The following is a 14,638-nucleotide window of genomic DNA, read 5'->3' on the forward strand; positions in this document are numbered from 1 at the left end:
GCTAACATTGGAAGCACTGTCATGTGCACGAATATCATCCCCCTCGTTAACATTTTCGACCACCTGCACAGAACCTTCTTTGCATGATAAAACCCACATTTTTGTATTTGTAATACATTCATTGTTGAACAACATTTTTGCCTTAAACCATGTTTCATGTTTTTCCTTTTCAACACATGGCAACAAATCAAGTATATTTTCATGCATGGTTTTTGCTTCATCACACACCTTTATCAATTCAACAAGAGTATTCTGTACCTGTGTTTTATCATCAGTACACACAGTAACCCTTAAAGTAAGGGTAAAGAGTAAAACACCTCTAATGCTGGTAGCTTTGCTTAGTTTAGCTTTTCTGCTCGTTTGCAACAAGTCCAACTTCAACGCAAACGCTTTAGCAGTAAGCTTAACCACACGTTTACCAGATAGTGTCTCATCCCCATTAGTGTCCAATTCCACGTCACGCATCTCCATGACGAATGATCGGTAGTCAGTAAAAACAGTTCGCCGCATTGCAACAGTCAACGCAACGTCTATAATTGTCCCCTTCGCTTCAGTCACCAATGCATTGGATTTAATACCGGTGTGCACACATTAAATGGCCATTAAACAATGTAGCGCTACTCATACCGTGCGGTGGGCGCCATTGTAGTGGTCTCGTGGTCCGATGCTCCAAACAGCTGGCTTTAGAATCGTAGCTCCTGCGGCTGCACACGTATCCAAACACGTACGGTATCCAAACGCCTCCGTTATATTCCAAGCGATGTTCCAATAGATGCATAGGTTTGACAATGTTAAAGGAGCACAGTCTAATACTGAGCTACTGAGATGCTAACCCGCGGACTCTGGTTGACGCGCCGTGCGTTCTAGTTTGATGTGTGCTGTTGGTTATACACGATCCGTAGTCATTGGTTTGCTGCATAATAAACCTTTATTGCGTTCCTGATTGCCATCTATGGCTTAATCACTGATACAAAACAATAATAATCACAAACTCAGCGCCCTTGCGGTCAAACCTATTTGCCCTTCCGGGGTCAACACCTGACGATAACAACAAATGTACTACCTTATAAAGACCTGCCTCAGGTATTGGACAGCGCCACCCCATGCCCACACAGTGAATTACAACACATATGACAGGACCATATCTGGCTCTTACAACAAGCATAACAAAAAAATCGCTATTATGGCGATGTGCTGTGCCTATGCTGTTCCTCAGTCCAGCGGCAGTCAAATGCCGGTAGATTCGTGTCTTGCTCCCTTTAAGGCGTTTCCCTGGTTGCGAGATCTAAACTATTAGAACTGAAAGCGGCAGGTAACAGGCACGTAACATCCATATGCTGTATATATAAATATACAGTATATCTCAAAAGTGAGTACAACCTTTAGATTTTTACAAATATTCTGTTATATCCTTTCAGGGGATAACATTATCCTACTGAAACTTTGATATAACTTAAAGTAGTCAGTGTGCTGCATGAATAACAGTATAGATGTATTGTCCTTTGAAAATTACTCAGTACACAGCTCTTAATGTCTAAACAGCTGGCAACAAAAGTGAGTACACCCCATAGTGAACATGTCCTAATTGTGCCCAATGATGTTGTTTTCCCGCCCTGGTGTCATGTGACTCGTTAGTGTTACAAGGATTCAGGTCTAAATGATAAGCAGGGCTGTTAAATTTGGTGTTTTGGGCACAATTCTCTCTGAATGCTGGACAACATGGCACCTCATGGCAAGGAACTCTCTGAGTGGCTGAAAAAAATGATTATTGCGCTTCACTAAGATGGCCTTGGCTAGAAGCCTCGCCAGGGTCGACCAAAGAAGTTGAGCAGTGTTTCCTCTACATGCATTTCATCGTGGCGGACCGCCACGATGGAATTTCCTCCGCCACCATTCAGATTTCTCAACCCAAAAAAAAAAAAAAGATTTAGGCCGCTTTTCAGACCTTCACAGCGCTAGACACACCCACAAGCGCTGAAACTGGACCAGTCCGTGTGTGTCGCGAGTATTGAACTTGAGGCTGCGTTCGTAAATTCGCTCTGAGAGCCCCGGAGCGCACACTGGGTTCAACGTCATAAAGGGACCAAGTCATTTGATTGGACAAGAGGCATTCCGTGAGTGCTGATCGGATTTCCAGAGCGTATTTACGAACGCGCCCTGGCTGTCACCCGAACACCGCGAGCTAGCGTAGTGTAGTGTAGTATAGGATGCGTAGTGTAGTGTAGTGTAGTGTAGGATGGAGAGAGAGAGGAGAAGCCTCTCTATGTGTTACCTATGTCCAGTGTACTAGAACCACTCTAACAGGAGTGTTTGTCCGTGAATAACACCGGCTATGCCCGGGGTAGAAACACAAGACTATAGCTGGATAAGGTCTACAGGTCTACACGGTCATTTTAAGCCGTCGACCAGCCCTCTACGACCACGGGAAGTCATGTTAAAAGTGAAGATACTTCTGTTAAACTAAGCTAAGCTAAACATCGCTAATCGCTAACTCCCTCCTGGGCTTAAAGTGACAAGTAATAACGTTGTGAAAAAAAACGTCAGATCAGTGTTTTTGTTTTTATTGACAACGGAATTACATGCTGGAAAAACATGCAGACACAGACAATAAGAGACACACGGGAGAAGTACAGGAAAACATTTTATTTTTTTGGGCCATCCTCGAGTTTTGGCTGAAATTACGTCGTTGTTTTGAGCGCGCGCGCGCGGTCAGCACTACCCGCCACCATTGTAAAAATTCCTGGAGCAAACACTGTTGAGTCCACGTGCTCAGCGTCATATCCAGAGGTTGGTTTCCAAAAATAGACGTGCGAGTGCTTCCAGCATTGCTGCAGAGGTTGCAGAAGTGGGATGTCAGCCTGTCAGTGCCCAGTGCTCAAATCCCGTCGCCCCAGACAGAAGCCTCTTCTGAAACCGCATAAGAAAGCCCGCAAACAGTTTGCTGAAGACAATGAATCCAAGAACATGAGTTACTGGAACCATGTCCTGTGGTCTGGATAAAGCAACAAGCCTTCATTGTCTTGACACATGTAACTGCATCAGAAAAAGCCATATATGCAGGGGTGCACATAACTGGTGCGCCAGTGCGCATGCGTCGCCAAAATGCATGCTGCGCGGCTGATCAGCGGCATGAAGGCGCTTTTGCGCACCAACAGCTGGGTCCAAGAAGCAAGCCCCACCAAGTAAGTAACTATTTGCCGTCCCCTCAGCCGAAGGCGCGACGAGTAATCCATCACGACGACCACGACGACTCCCCTCACGAAAACATTCGGAAAGTATCGTAACTCGTACTTTCATTCCGCGTATCGCGTATCGCGTATCGCGTATCGCGTATCGCGTATCGCATGGTTATCACACCGACACTTGAAAATTCAGTCCCGAACGACTCGTCGCTAAAAGGAAAAACAACACCAAGTTTCTTTTCTCTGAAGCTTTCAAACGTTCAGACGTTTGTTTTACAGCTTCATTATCGCACCTAGACCCCTGACCCAGGGAATATGGTTGGGAATTCTATTAGAAAAAAAAAAAAAAAAAAGAGGCTTTGTTGCACAATCAAAATAACGAGCTATTTAAAGTGATGGCCTACAACATCCTCTACCATGGTTGAAATTGAGGACAGTGATAACTTACAGCAGTCAAGAGAGCAGTGATGATGATTAAGCTTGTAGCATAAGTAAATGCTTAGGCTGTAACTTTTTGTTGAAAAGTTGATTTCAGTATTTACAGAACAGAGCAGTGCTTAAAGAGATGTCAGTTGATTTCATTGTGTTTAAAGGAGTCTGACAGACTTTCATGCTTAAAGAGCAGTCATTTGATTTTGCATTTGTTTATTTTGTTTTGCACACAATCATTTGTTCGTTCATCTTTATTTATGAATAAATGTCGTTTTGCTAATATAAGTTATCCATGTATCCCTTTTTCATCCATCCTGTGCGTTGGGGTCGTGACTCGCGAGCTCGGGGAGCACCAAGCAGCATCCCTAGGTGCTCCTCTGAGCACTGGCCCCAAAAAGTTATGTGCACCCCTGCATATATGCCTATATTTATACATACATATTATATTTATGTATTTTACTATTTTATGGCCCATTTTCTGGTCACACATCAAATGATATAGCAACATACTTGATGTGTGTGTGTTTTATCCTAGTAACAGTGAGTGTGTTCATGTCCTCCCTGTTAGGTTGTTGGTAGAGTTACTCCCAGGCTGGTTAGAATGACAGGTGGAGGGAGTAGAGCGTTTAGTGTCTGGTTAGAAGGGTTAGGTGTCTGGTTAGAAGGGTTAGGTGTCTGGTTAGAAGGGTTAGGTGTCTGGTTAGAAGGGTTAGGTGTCTGGTTAGAAGGGTTAGGTGTCTGGTTAGAAGGGTTAAGTGTCTGGTTAGAAGGGTTAAGTGTCTGGTTAGGGGGCGTTCACACTTGACGTCTTTTTTTAGAAAAAAGCGCCGCCTTCAGCGCCTTTTCACCGTCTTTTTACATACAACCCATGGGAAAAAAGCGCAGCCACCGTCTTTTTCCCAGAATGCATTTCGCACCGGCTAGCAGCGGGCAATTTAAATCGTCCATTTTAACTTCCATTGGCTAAAAGCTGTAATTTTGGCAATACAAGTGTTAACATGTCATTTTATGAATTTTTAATATGTTTTCAGGTGTGAAAGTAACCATATACATTCCCAAAATGTGTCCAGTTTATCAAAATAACCTGTTTATATATCTGACGTTTTTTTCGTCTTCTGTTCGCTAGCTGCGTTCGTAAATTCGCCCTGGAAATCTGATCAGCACTCATGGAATGCCTCTTGTCCAATCAAATTACCTGGTCCCTTTATGACGTTGAACCCAGTGTGCGCTCCGGCGCTCTCAGAGCGAATTTACGAGCGCACCCTGCGTTACTTATATACCTTCAATGCGGAGAAACTTCGTAACATAATTAGGGATGCACGATATGCATTTTTCCCAACCGATACCGATACCGATATTTACCCGCTTCTCGTGGCCGATAACCGATATGATAACCGATATTTATTTTTAAAAAAATCTTTCCTTGCACCAGGGGAGCCCCCCCTCCCAAATTTCGTTGTTTGGTACCTGTACTATATCAATGACAATAAAGACCATTCAGATATAATTTCACAGTTCATAACCTGTAGTTCATGCACACCTGAAGGTAAGAAAGGCTATGTAGTGAGCAAAGATTGATGATTTAATATTCCATAGTGATCTCGCCAAATCTAACTTACATCACTATTGTTAACACAACAAAGAGAACACTTCTGACTCTTCAAATGTTCATTTATTATTTCCTCTAACAAACAGAATCTGTTATAGACAGTGCACAATGCTTTTTTTAGCCAAGATCTGGCCTCCTTTTATGAAAACAAAAAAGGCTCACCTAAGCCTTCTCCAAACATGGTTTCAAAAGCCCTGCGGATGGCTGTCGCAGTATGCGAACCGGAGAACACGCATGCAGCAGTGTCTTCTTCATATTGAAGTCCTCATCCAGCCACTGGGCCGTCAAACTAAGCATACTGACTGGACTAACGTCAGAAGTCCATATGTCCGTGGTAAAACTTATCTGGCTTACGCTAGTATCGATCAGACTATGGATGTGTGTGGCGACTGTATCATACAGAGCAGGCAGGCACACGTCTGCAAAATAGCGGTGACTTGGGAGTGTATACCGGGGCTCTAAATGTGAAATTAGCTGGCGAAATCCTTTATCTTCTACTACAGAGAAAGGCTGGTCGTCGAGGGCCATCAACTCCATTATTTTTTCATTGATTGCTTGAGCCTTTGAGCTGTCTCTCGAGTGAACTTCCTGCAGTTTTCAAATGCGTTTTCAATAGGCACAGCAGCTTTTTTTTTCGCGGCTAGGCTACTAGGCTACTAGTGTTGATATTCCTTCCATACAGCGTGCTTGCAATGGTGAATCTTAAGGTGACTTATGAGATTCGTTGTGTTGTAACTCGTAGACCTTTGCCCTCCTCTCTGAACTTTTGTCGAACATGTATTGCAAATTGCAAACGCACTATCTGCCTCAGAAACTGTGAAGAATGTCCACACCGGGGAGCGAATTTGCGGAACCTAGGATGGTAGGGGAAGGTACAGCAATACCGCTACCTGATTGGTTGGCGAAGCACTCGTGAAGAGCCCCCTCATTGGCTGCCGACTCGCCTTCCCTGCTTCGCCAACCAATCAGGTAGCGGTATTGCCCTACCTTCCCCTACCATCCTAGGTTCCGCAAATTCGCCACCGGGGAAGGCATGTTTATATTTCCGGCTTCATATTATCGGTTAAATATCGGCTAAAATGGTATAAAACCGATAAATACCGATAAACATTAATTTCCCATTATCGGGCCGATAAATATCGGTGCCGATAATATCGTGCATCCCTAAACATAATTATAAGTTGTAAAATTATTTGGGGGGCCAATATCTTTAGCTAGCTAAAGTAACTAGTTTACTTTATTGTTGTCTTAACAGTTGGTAAAAGAACAGGATTAAAACAAAAATATCAGCAATAACATTGTGCTCTGCAGCAAGCACAATTACAACCCAACTGAAGCCACAATACTGGGACCATTCGTGACTGACAGTCAGTCAAATACTAGGTGAATATGTAATAAACTTGGATTTCATGCATTTCAAGTGGCATCTAACTCCCCGAGGCTACGACTATGCTATGTCCTGTGCCTATGCTGTTCCTCAGTCGAGCGCGCTTCGTCATCCCCCTTCTAAAACCCCTTTCCATCCCTTATGTCATTTTATCAATGAACATTGTAATACTATTACTGTTATTTCAACATTCAAGCCTCTTTCACACACGGAGATTGTATGAGCCCCGCGTCAGTCAGCCTTTCCGTAGAAATACATCGCTCCGTTATATATATGTGTGGTGGCCTGGGAAAACCCTTCACATGGTGGCATTTTGACATTTTCATTTTTTTTATATTTCCATAAATTAGAAGTTCTCAGCTATTCATAACTGGTTGAATGACTGAGATAGCCCTTTATTTTAAAAAGTTATGAGCATTTTAATGTATCATGTCAAAAAAAGTGAAAGGGGAGAAATCCTCCCCCTCCTCCGGGTCGGGGGAGGAGCCTATGCAGATCGGCCGGTCTCGTTTGTCTGCTTGTGATGCGGTGGTAGTCTGCTTGCCTCGTCGGTATGCGAGGGACAGATCCATTTGTGTGTCTTCTAGTTAAGATTTTATTACTTTATGCTTATTGTGAGCATCAGTAAACGGGCAATAACACAGGTGGAAGTATCGTCTCTCCTTTCACTCATGTGTGCGTGCGTTGCTTAACTGAGAATGAGACACGTTCAACATGACGTTGTTTCGCTAGCAAACTACCCACCACAAAAACACAAAATAAGTACTTTCTCTTTTGTTTTCTTAAAATGTTTATTCACCATAATGTAGTATGGAGTTCAAAGTACTAGAATACCACATAATATAAAAATCGCCAAAATCGCGATTTCCATCTATTTTTGCTCTTTGCCACAAACGAACGCCAGCGACATCCGACGGGTTTTCCCAGGCCACCACACATATAACGTTACATGTTTTAAGGCTGATCTGTGCATGATAGTGCTGCATTATGTTGATCTATTTATATCGATCTATTCTTGTCAATTCCTTATTACCAGTGGAAAGGGGGAAGGCTAAAACATTTTGAATGGAATAGATAGGACTTTCCGTTCAATGGAGGAAGCATGATACTCGCGAGTTCATCTCGCTTTCCCCCCGTTGATGTATTAAACAATCTAAGCAATCTAATCAGAGCAGTTGTTATTATGTAATATTATTGATGGATGTGCCATTTTTGATGGAGAGCAGTGAGCGGATGACTGGATGTGAGCATGTATTTTACTAATGCCGATAGATTCGTGTCTAGAAAGGATTTTACAGCGTTCCTTCAAACTATCGTAATTCATGAACTATATGCCCAATCTAAAAAAATCAAACAGTTTCTGAAAGCAGAGAAGTTGCTTACGGATATGTAATAAACTTGGATTTCATGCATTTCAAGTGGCATCTTTGTAATCATTACGATGTAGTCATGTCTAAGAGGCAGACCAGGCTTCCCTTTTACTCCTCGAGGCTACGACTATTACCTTTTGAGCTGTTATTTACCATTATTTACTGTGAAGAGAGAGAGAATCAAGTTTTGCACTGACTTTCGATCTTTTGTCAGGTGCACCGAATACAATTATCTCTGTTTTGTCCTTGTTTAGTTGGAGGAAGTTTTGTGTCATCCAGGCGTTTATTTGCTCAATGCAATTACAGAGATTGTCAATGGGACTATAGTCGTTCGGTGAGAGGGCTATGTAGATTTGAGTGTCATCCGCATAGTTGTGGTAGGCAATTTTGTTCTTTTTTATGATGTGTCCCAATGGAAGCATGTAGAGATTGAATAGAAGGGGGCCAAGGATTGACCCTTGGGGAACCCCACATGTCATTTTAATTTGGTCAGATACAAAGTTGCCAATGGAGACATAGTAGCTTCTGTCCTGTAGGTAGGATCTTAACCAGTTTAGGGCAGTGCCCGAAAGTCCTACCCAGATTTTTAGTCTATCTATTAGAATGTCATGGTCTACAGTGTCAAAGGCAGCACTAAGATCTAGTAGTACCAAAACTGAGATTTTTCCGGAGTCTGTGTTTACGCGAATGTAATTAAGGACCTTAATAAGGGCCGTTTCAGTGCTATGTAGGGGGCGAAAGCCTGATTGAAAGTCATCAAAGAGATCATTTAGGGTCAAATAATTGCTAAGTTGTTCGTGGGCAACCATTTCAATAATTTTTCCTGTACAGGGAAGGTTTGATATGGGTCTGTAGTTGTTTAGTACAAATGGGTCTAGGCCGTTCTTTTTTAGTAGAGGCTTAATAACTGCAGTTTTCAGGGCTTCAGGGAAGATTCCTGATGAAAGGGAGGTGTTAATTATTTGTATTAGTTCGCCTGCCATGCAGCTAAATATGTTTTTTAAAAAGCTTGTTGGCAGGACATCAAGGGCACAGGTGGATGGTTTAAGACGTGACATGATTTTATCTAGGGTCTTGTAATCAATGGTGTTAAATTGTGACATGGTTGTTATGTCCCCCCTATTTGGGGTTGTTAATGGGGACATGTTTTTCATGCCTGACACAGAAGACCTAATGCCTTGTCTAATGGTTTCTATTTTATTGTTAAAAAAGGATGCAAGCTCATTGCATTTACTAGTTGAGTGAAATTCCTGAGCAATGGGTGTTGGGGGATTTGTTAGTCTGTCAACAGTTCTGAAAAGGATGCGGGCATTATTGATGTTATTGTTTATGATCTTAGAGAAAAATGATTGCCTGGCACTTCTTATTTCTAAGTTATAGTTCTGAAGATTCTCTTTATATCATAGTGGACTTGAAGGTTTGTTTTTCTCCATCTGCGCTCTGCTTTACGACATTCTCTTTTTTGGGTCTTTACGGATGGGGCCGTTCTCCAGGGAGCTTTTTGCTTACCAGAGATGCATTTGGATCTAATGGGTGCAATATCATCAATGGTTTTTGTGATTTTTAAGTTGAAATCGTGTAGAAGGTCATTTACTGAGGTTGGAATAGAAGTTTGGGGGGGGGGGGGGGGCTAGGGAAAAGGCCTGTGTGAACAGTGCACTGGTCTTTTCATTGATATATCGTTTTGAAATAGTTTTAGACATAGTTTGAATAACAGGAAAGATAGATACGTCAAAGAATATGCAACAGTGGTCAGACAGGGCAATGTCAGTTACAACAACATTTGAAATATCTAGGCCTTTGGTGATGATAAGGTCCAGAGTGTGACCTCGATTATGAGTAGGGAGGTTCACATGTTGTTGAAGTTCAAAAACATCTAACAGAACAGAGAGTTATTTGGCTTTGTTGTCCTCTGAGTTATCTACATGAATATTGAAATCACCAGCAATGATCAGACCATTAAATTCAGTAGTAATGATGGAGAGAAGCTCTGTAAGTTCATTAAAGAAGCTAGTAGAGTATTGGGGTGGTCTGTATACAATTATAAAAATAATTCGAGTGGAACATTTAAAAACAACTGAAAGATATTCAAATGATAAAAATTCCCCGAAGGATTTCTGTTTGCAGTTAAAACTGTCTCGGAAGAAAGAGGCGATTCCACCACCTTTTTTGTGGGATCTAACGACATCTAAGGTTCTAAAGTTGGGGGGTGCTGACTCAATAAGAATTGGTGTCTTGTTATCTTTATCTAACCAGGTCTCAGTGATAAATAAGAATTCTAGTTCATAGGAGCTAATCAAGTCGTTGATTAAGAGAGAATTATTAGCTAAGGATCTGGCATTGAAAAGTGCTAGCTTGAGTGGTTTTGTGTTTGGTCTCTGTGTGGGCTGTGTGTGGCAGGGTACAGAAATTAAATTTGAGGGGTGTATAAAGCATTCAGACTTGCAATTAACTGTTCTGTTACTGATATGAACAGGGATAGCAAGAGTTGAGAGTCCCAGCTTTATATCAGGAATGTCAATGGTATCAACTCTATGGAAGCAGGGACTGTTAGAGCATCAACTGATTCTGGGTGTCATCCGGGGGATGGGGATGGGTGTTGTAGATAGCATCCTGTGGCGGGGTAGGGCGATGGGTATTGTTGATGAGGCTGGCATTGTTGATGAGGCTGGGGTCACAGGGAGTGTGGGGCCAGGTGTTGTAGAATGGAGAGTTGCCTGAGATGGAGCAGCTTTCGGGGTGAGCTCTACTCCTGTCTTCACCATTTTCTCTAACTTAGCTGAGAAAGGCAGGAACGGCGTGAGTTGGAGGAAGGAGAGCTCAGTGGACTCAGTGGATGAGTGTCTCTGGGAGTTGGGGGTAGAGTGGTTTGGGGGGTCGGGGGCAGAGTGGTTTGGGGGGTCGGGGGCAGCTAAAGGGACAGCCCCTGCCTACCTGAAGGAAATGGTAACCCCCCAAACCCCTGCCCGCTCACTCCGCTCCTCCACCTCGGCTGGCCGACTGGCCCCACCTCCTCTACACAGCAGTCGGGCTGCCCGATCACGTCTCTTCACAACACTGGCTCCCCGCTGGTGGAATGAGCTCCCCACGGCTGTCAGAACGGCAGAGTCACTACCCATCTTCCGTCGTAGACTGAAGACCCATCTCTTCAGGTTACATCTTAACTGCTCCTCCTGAGACATCTTCTGACCCTCACCACTACGTCTCCTAAAGACACCCGCTTTCCCCTCTTCTGTGTCCCTAAGAACTTCTATTGCCCCCCTTGTACTGTTTCTCAGTTTCTCCATTAATATAAAAAAATAAATATATATATAGTAGAAGGCGATAATAGGGAGAAGGTTTTTCCTTCTATCAGTGGCCCGGGCCCGAGCTAGAGTACTCTTCCTGCAGCGAATGGTGGACTGCTGATTCACATGCTTAGTATTCAATAGGGATGCACGATATTATCGGCACCGATATTTATCGGCCCGATAATGGGAAATTAATGTTTATCGGTATTTATCGGTTTTATAAAATGTTAGCCGATATTTAACCGATAATATGAAGCCGGAAATATTTCTGCTTCCGGTTTCCGCGCTCATGCTGCTGCGCCTGCGTACAGGCACGCAGTGTATAGACGAGACGAGAGCGAAACATGCCTTCCCCGGTGTGGACATTCTGCAGAGTTTCTGAGGCAGATAGTGCGTTTGCAATTTGCAACACATGTTCGACAAAAGTTCGGAGAGGAGGGCAAAGGTCTACGAGTTACAACACAACAAATCTCATAAGTCACCTTAAGATTCACCATTGCAAGCACGCTGTATGGAAGGAATATCAAGCACTAGGTAGCCTAGCTGCGGTGGTAGCCTAGCCTTCAGAAGGTAGCCTAGCCGCGGTGGTAGCCTAGCCTTCAGAAGCAGTAGCCTAGCCGCGGTGGTAGCCTAGCCTTCAGAAGCAGTAGCCTAGCCGCGGTGCCTATTGAACACGCATTTGAAAACTGCAGGAAGACAGCAGACAGCTCAAAGGCTCAAGCAATCAATGAAAAAATAATGGAGTTGATGGCCCTCGACAACCAGCCTTTCTCTGTAGTAGAAGATAAAGGATTTCACCAGCTAATTTCACATTTAGAGCCCCGGTATACACTCCCAAGTTGCCGCTATTTTGCAGACGTGTGCCTGCCTGCTCTGTATGATACAGTCGCCACACACATCCATAGTCTGATCGATACTAGCGTAAGCCAGATAAGTTTTACCACGGACATATGTGACAGGGCATGGTTAAAAAGTCCTCAACTAGGGCAAAATATTTTTTCGGTTTTCTTCGGATTATGAAAGGGTAGATTGTAAGCTTTAACATGATGTATCATACATTGAAATCTGAAACAAGTTGAAGAAGTCATGGATAGTTTAATGGTGATACCCCCTGAACCACCGTACTGAGATATCTAGCCTCAAACTTCTTCAGAGATGTTTTTCACAGAGGTAATGGGTGGGAACAATAGCTGGTTAACTCCACCCTAATCACTCCCTCAAGACAACCACACCCTCAAGACAACCACTCCCCCATTACACTACCTGTCATTACCTACCTGTCATCTGTCAGTGGGGTTGTCAGCTAACCCTCCGGAAGCAAAATTGCAGGGCTGACACGTTTAAATAGCTAAATAATAATAATAATAATAATAATAATAATAATAATAATAATAATAATAATTCAAGATTCATGATTCATCATCATTGTATTGCCATGTGTGCCAAAAGTTTATTACGTCCCATTACAAGTACAAGAGAGTAAAATTCATGGCAATGGAAAAAATTAGGCAAGATACAATTGAGCAATACAATAATAGAATGGAAAAAAATAATAATGTTGTCCGTGTGCATGCATTTATCATTATAGTCCATAAAGCATCTAGTGGGACTTCGGCGTAGTTCCTTCCCATCCCTTCTGGGCATCAAAGCTGTAATAAAAAAAGAAGACAGTACATTTCAAATGATTGCCCACTGTTACCAACACCACTTTCACGAAATAGCCTACTGCTATCTTCATAAAATAGAATTGCTTATACAATGACAATGACAAATACCTGAAGTGCTGGTGACTCTCATCAAGGTGTCATCTCTCAGAACCTCTCACCTCCTCATTCTGTAACACAAATTTCAGGTCAGAGGTGTGGACACTTCTCTAGTGTAGGTTTTCCATAGACTCAGTGTACTGTACTTGTACTGAAGTAGGCTAGTGAAATCATTTCAATTCACAGTATTATTCTACAGCAAATCTACATATCAATGAATTAATCATTCTTTTTGATTCCACATAACATTACCAGGGTTTTTCCTGGCTCAAAATGAGGCGGAGGTGGTGTTTGACATCGGGGGGGGACCCATGAAGCGGGGCTGTCTGGGGGTCCTTAAACGAGCATCAAACACTTAATTTCTTGCATTCTGGTGAATTGATATGCACCAATTTGTGACCTTTCTGCATCAACTTATGGTGGAAATGTCATTATTTATGTAAAGGAAAACACAATATTCAGGCACCAGATGACCAATCAAAATATAATGTAATATAAGGCTCTCAGGCATTCTGTACTTTCAAATATGTATTCTCCTTGAGCAGTCAATATCAACCATCAGCTATTTCACTAGCAAAAACGAAAGCCAACTTATTTGCGAAACAGCGCCCCCGCCACCACGTCGGCGCAGTGCCGCAATTGCAGTTCGAAATGACAGAAATCAACAACGGCGCTATCTACCTTATTCACAAAACAACAAATAACTGTTTGGCTATCCTAAGTAAACAATACAAAATCCTAGTATACAACACATGTAACTCACTAAAACTTACCCAAGAACACAGCAGAAGGTCTGTCTGCAGACGACTGTCCCATGAAAGTGAACTGAGGTGGAGATCAATGTCTGAAATCCTGTTGTCTTCTTGTCATCGTCAGATTCTGAGTTCGGAGTTCCCGTTATGTATAGTCCAGTATGAAGGAGGTCATTAATTGCCCACTGTCGATATTTCTAGCGGCTTCATACATTCGGTTTATAGCATTACCTTGCTAGAGCATCCGCATCCATCTTGTAAATTTGTCAACAGGTCCAGGTGGCTACTTAAATACGGCTGGAGTGGGCGTGGCTACACACACTGTCACAATATTACGAATAATATCCCCCACCCGACTTTGCTAAATAAATGTAGGTATTTAGTGAATGTAAAACTGTTGGATATGACATCGAGTGGGTTCTTCATCGCTTCGTTTGTCGTCCTATGCCAAAAACCGGAAAACACATTTTTTCACAACAATACTTGTTTGGCTCGATTGCGAGGTTTCAAAATGGCCGAGATGGGGACCTATTAATCAGACGCTGTCACATATGGACTTCTGACGTTAGTCCAGTCAGTATGCTTAGTTTGACGGCCCAGTGGCTGGATGAGGACTTCAATATGAAGAAGACACTGCTGCATGCGCAGGAGTTCTCCGGTTCGCATACTGCGACAGCCATCCGCGGGGCTTTTGAAACCATGTTTGGAGAAGGCTTAGGTGAGCCTTTTTTGTTTCATAAAAGGAGGCCAGATCTTGGCTAAAAAAAGCATTGTGCACTGTCTATAACAGATTCTGTTTATTAGAGGAAATAATAAATTAAGATTTGAAGAGTCAGAAGTGTTCTCTTTGTTG

This window comes from Nansenia antarctica, assembly GCF_963989245.1.
Source record: "Nansenia antarctica genome assembly, chromosome: 15".
Lineage (NCBI taxonomy): Eukaryota > Metazoa > Chordata > Actinopteri > Argentiniformes > Microstomatidae > Nansenia > Nansenia antarctica.